Source organism: Arvicola amphibius, chromosome 8 (assembly GCF_903992535.2).
Source record: "Arvicola amphibius chromosome 8, mArvAmp1.2, whole genome shotgun sequence".
In the NCBI taxonomy this organism is placed as follows: domain Eukaryota; kingdom Metazoa; phylum Chordata; class Mammalia; order Rodentia; family Cricetidae; genus Arvicola; species Arvicola amphibius.
In genome coordinates this window covers 105757482-105763481 of record NC_052054.1, presented here as the reverse complement: position 1 = coordinate 105763481, position 6000 = coordinate 105757482, and positions in this window count along the sequence as shown.

Below are 6000 nucleotides of genomic sequence, written 5' to 3'. Positions count from 1 at the left end.
CACAAAAACAATCACAATCAGGGCATAAAGTACTGAGCCAATGCTATTTATATTTTCAGAAGGTATTAGTCATTCATTGGATGGAAGATGCTATCTTCTTTTGAGTGTCTAAATGATTTTAAATTAATGTTTCATTTTCATAGTAAATAAACTGGAAAAAACAAAATTCAGTATTTTGAATTATATCATTGGGCATGTTGTTATCTGTTTAGCATTACTGAGGGTTTGACTTTGCTCTTTGGGCTGCTTTCTGAAAACTCCTGGTTAAAGTCTATAAAATTGCAACACCTAAAACAAAGCAGGTTATTAACTTATTAAATAACATGGCCACTCATAAAAATAATCTCTTACTGATAAAGAGCCTATGAAATTATTTTTCTACAAAATAAAATGCAGGTAAATTGTATATGCCACACTGTTAATAATTGGCAGGTCACGTTAACATGTTTCTTGGGATCTATAAAAAATGATCCCCTTTTAAAGATTTTACAAAATACTTCATGGGTATTGCCTCAAGTTACCTCTTCACACCCTGTAGAGATTGCTTTTAATGCTTCTATAGATGGGTCTTGGAAAAGACAATAAGCATGTATGTTTACACACAAATCCTACACGCTCCACAAAAACATTGTACCTACTCTGGGTTCCACAGCTCAGAAATCTAAACTTTCTGTAACCAATCAGCTTTTGTTAGATGTTTCTCAGCCACTGAACATTTGAAATGATTCTGCTGTTTATTGAAGTTTGGATGATAGTTTACTGGGCAGACTAAAAAGAAGCAGAGTCTCAGTTTGCACATCCTCATAAATAAGTTTCCCTTAAGGAAAAGTCAGGCTCAGCATTGGAGACTTAATGCTGCTTTAGATTTAGCAATGGGCAAACATTTTATATTATCTCCACAAACTCCTTGTTATAAAATAGCCACTGGGGTGTATGGTCCTCTTTCCCTAGGAAATAGTAGAGATAATTTGGGGAAGAAGTAGGTTATGTTTATCTAGACAAAAAAGGGTAAAGTTCAGTGAGAGACCCTGCCTCAAAATACAAGGCGAGGTGACGAGAAGACATCCTGACTTCTACCTCTGACTGCCACACATTTGTCCTGAGCATCCTACATACTCAAACATGGACATTGCATGTATGTACACATGCGCGCGCACACACACACAAAGCCAAATGAAAGAATAAATACTCAGATCCAGTTAAGAACATTTGAAAAGGCTAATGGCTATTATGGCAACTGAGTGTAAAACATCCTTTGCAGGTGCAGGCAATTTAAACACTTGGTCCCCAGTTGATGGCACTGTTTGGGGAAGCTTAAGAAATACAGCTTTGATGTAGGAAGTGCATCATTGGGTATAAACAGAGGCTTTTCTCTGTCCCACCCAGTCCCGTAGTCATTTTTTAAAAATTTATTTATTTATTATATATACTGTATTCTGCACCAGATCTCATTACAGATGGTTGTGAGCCACCATGTGGCTGCTGGGAATTGAACTCAGGACCTTCAGGAGAACAGGCAGTTCTAACCTCTGAGCCATCTCTCCAGCCCCCCGTAGTCATTTTTAAAATAACCACTCAGGGGCTGGAGAGATGGCTCAGTGGTTAAGAGCATTACCTGCTCTTCCAAAGGTCCTGAGTTCAATTCCCAGCAACCACATGGTGGCTCACAACCATCTGTAATGAGGTCTGGTGCCCTCTTCTGGCCTGCAGGCATACACACAGATAGAATACTGTATACATAATGAATAAATAAATATTTAAAAAAATAAAATAAAATAATCACTCAGAAACTTACTATTAATTATAAATATTTGGCTGATGGCTCAGGCTTATTACTAGCTAGCTCTTACATTTAAATTAACCCATATTTCTTTTTGTTGTTGTTTTTATTTTTTGAGACAGGGTTTCTCTGTATAACAGCCCTGGCTATCCTGGAACTTACTCTTGTAGAGCAGACTGGCCTCAAACTCACAGAGATCCTACTGTCTCTGCCTCCCAAGTGCTAGAATTAAAGGCGTGCACCACCACTGCCATATTTCTGGCAACCCATATTTCTTATCTATGTGGTTTTGCCATGTGGTTTGTGGCTTGTTACCTTATTTTTTTTAACATGTCTTGCTTTCTCAGTGGCTGGCTGATATCCCCCATACTCTGCCCTTCTTCGCCTGTATCTCTGCTTGAATTTCCCACTATCCTGCCTTGCCATAGGCCATAGTAGCTTTATTTGTCATCCAATGAGAGCAACACATATTCCCAGCATACAAAAAGATTCCAGAGCAATTGGGGATGGACTTTGAGGTTTTATAGCCTGTCCTTCACCCCTCCTCTAACACACACACACACACACACACACACACACTTTCTCTGTGTCTCTGTCTCTCTCTGTGTCTCACTGTCTGTCTCTTTCCTTTCTCTGCTTCGGGCTTATAGTAGATGTGATCTCTTAGCTTCCTTTTCCTGATGCCATGTCTACTTCTAGAATATGGGCTAAATAAGGTCTTCCTTTCATAAGCTGCCTTAGTCATGGTATTCATGGCATCAAAAGGAAAGGTAGAAACACTCGTCTCTGTGAGGTTAAAATCCACTGCAAACATTAGTCAATGTAAGTCAGTAGTTACATTAATATGGTCGGGAGAGCAAGGCAGGGTCAGACACACGATACTCAACAGCTCAGGAATCAGCCCTGGGATCATCAGGACTGTCATCCATAACAAAGAAAGAACCAAAGACTCGTAGACAAGTTCATGCTAGAAATAGGTGCTATCTGAAAAATAATGAAACAAGTATATAACAAAGCAAACTTTGTTAAAGAATGATAAAATCACCTTTATCATTCTTTGATAAAGAATGGGTCATAATAGCAATACTGAAATCACAAAATAATAGGACCTGGACATAGATATTTATGCACGTGTGCTCTCTGCATAAAGCAGTGAAGAAAGTCACAAAAAAAAAAAAAAAAAAAACAAGGTGCCAAACCAGAAACATACTCACATCTCAACCTTTTGGGTTGCTGAAGCTTGGGGGCACTGCACCAAGTAGGTGACGTGTAGTCAGGGAGACCCGGGGAGGGAGCCAAAAACTGGAACAATCAGGAGTGAGGAAGGCCAAGGGCAAGGAAAAGAGGCTCCTAGGGCTCTGATCCTGAGGTTGAAGAACCCCTGGCCTCTCAGCTGGAAGAGGCTTCGTGCTCCTGTGGCCTTTGATCGCTGGCCAAGATGAGCAATTTGGCACAGAGGAAACCAGACCTTTGGCTATGAAAAAGATGAAAGGTAAAATTCCCCAAGGGCTGAAAATGTTTAAAGATGTACAAAAGATGGGAAAGCAAAATAATTAAGAAAGTTATTCGATAGCCAGAGAAAGATCAGCCAATTTCTGAGAAAAGCTTGCTGAAGCCAAGTCACCCAGAAGAGTAAGTTCCCCTAGGTAAGGCGATGTCTGTCAGTGATGAGTATTCCTTTCTTAACAGACTTAATTAGGTAATTAAATCTGAGACAGGGGATCAATTACGTAGTCCTGACTGGCCCTCGAACCCACAGAGATCCATCTACCTTGCCTTCCAGGTGCTGGGATTGAAAGGTGTGCACCATGTCAGTGTCTGACTTCTACAGAGCCCAGAGAGGGCATATGATCCCCTGGGTCTGCAGTTGCCAGATGGTTGTGAGCCATGTGGGTGCTGGGAATTAAACCTGGGTCCTTGGAAAGAGCAGCCATCTCTCCAGGTCTGGTTCTTTCTTTCCTCCCTCTGTTTCTCCGTCTGTCCCTCCCTCCCCCTCTCTCTTCCCCACTTCTTTCTTTCTTTTTTCCAAGACAGGATCTTTTTTTTTTAAGATTTATTTATTTATTATGTATACAGTATTCTGCCTGCCAGGACAGAGAGAAGCACCAGATATTCATTACAGATGGTTGTGAGCCACCCTGTGGTTGCTGGGAATTGAACTCAGGACTTCTGGAAGAACAGTCAGTGCTCTTAACCTCTGCGCCATCTCTCCAGCCCCCCAAGACAGGATCTTACATGTAACTTTGTTGTGACTTTGAACTTGCTCTATAGACCAGACTGGACTCAGATGCAAAAAGATCCACTTACCTATGCATCCTGAGCACCACCACCATGACTACTAGTAGTAGCAATATTGGTGGTTTTTGTTGGTTGTTGGTTGGTGTTTTGTGCTGTGGTGTGTGTGTGTGTGTGCATATGTGTGCATATGTGTGCGTGTGTGTGCCATAGTGCATGTTGGAGATCAGAGAACAATTTTGCGATGACAGTTTCTCAGCTTCCACTTTATTTGTTTTTGTATCCTGCGAAATTCACTCTTTACAACAGTACCAGCCTCAAATTCAAAGAGATCCACCTTTCTCCGGAGTGCTGGGAATTAAAGACATGGTTCTACCCTGGCAGCTTCCATGCTTTTAAGCGCGCCAGTTCTCTCCAGCCTGTTTCTGCCTCTGCACTTTGTATACTCCCCGCTAATTGGGTCCCCAGCGTCTAGCAGTTCTCACATCTCTACCTCCCATCACGCAGTCGGTTCTGGGATTACAGTTGTGTGCCACCCGATCCAGCTTTTTTCCCCCACATGGATTCTGAGGATTGTTTTTGGGTTGTCAAGCTCTTACAACTCGTGCTTTTACCCACTAAACCAGGGAGCCATCTTCCCAGGCCAGCATTTATTAAGTTCTTCTGCTCCCCTGACCCTGGCGACTGAGAAGTAAATACCATCATCCAAGTTGACAGGAATTGTCTTGGGCAGGGCAGGGCTCCACTCTCAAAATCTTCCCCAGCTGGGGGGGGGGGGAGTACATGCCTTTAATCCCAGCACTCAGGAGGCAGAGACAGGTGGATCTCTGTGAGTTCGAGGCCAGCCTGGTCTACAGAGCAAGTTTCAGGACAGGCTCCAAAGCTACAAAGAAACCCTGTCTCGAAAAACAAACAAACAAACAAACAAAAAACCTTTCCCAGGTTTTCATAGATTCTGTGGGCTCCCCTTTTAATCTCCAGGGCTATTAAGAATCACTGAATGAAGAAAAACAAATAAACAAAACAAAACAGAAAAACCAACAAAGCAAAACAAAACACTGCTAAGTCCCTGGGCCAAGGAACCATCTGCCAAAGTCCGTTCAGGCTGCACTGTGATGATCTGCTGTCTGGTTCCACTCTGCCTCTTTGAAAATAAATATCTCCCCAGTAGGCCCCAGTTTGAATTCTGACCATAAATGGAAACGCTATTACCAGATTTAGAATGGAGAAGTAGAAACTAGCACTTTCCAGCCATACACTGGGGTGAGCAAAGAAAATCTTTGCTGGCATCTGTCTCTCGGTGATCGTTGCAGGTTTCCTATAACTCCTGGTCTCCCCCTAGTGGTCATCTGCTTTACAACCTCGGCTTCCCGTGATCATCAGTAATCTCTCCCCTCACTGTTCCTTCTCTCCTAGAATCTCCCTGACTTTTCCTTTCCCACACCCTCTGATTCTTCTGCAAATCGATAATCTCCTGTATTGACTCTCTTCCTCCTCAAATACCTAGACTGACAGGGTCGTGTGGGTGAAAGAGTGGAAGTCCCAGTAGCAACCGAAGTCCCTGTCTCCCAAGCTAACCCCGAGAACCAGGTGTGATGGTTGATTGTGAGTGTCAACTTGACTGGACAGGGATGCCTAGATGATTGAGCTGTGTAAGTGTGCTTCTGTAACACACTGGCCTGTGAGTTCTCAGTCTGTAGCCAGGCCGTTGCCTCTGCCTACCCCCTCAAGTCATGGAATTACAAGGGAGCACACCATCATACCCGATTAATCTGTCTTTCTGTTTTAAAGACACCTTGCTGGGGCTGGAGGGTTAAAAATAAAGATAACTTACTTAGTGTACACTATTGGTTCCTTATACATGAACTTATGACCAGCAGCACCATAGTTCATGCTGAATTTCCCCTGAAAGGCATAGCCACAGTCTTTTTGCATTAGAAACACCGTGGTTTTTGGAAACTGCACATGAGGCTGCTGAGTATTGG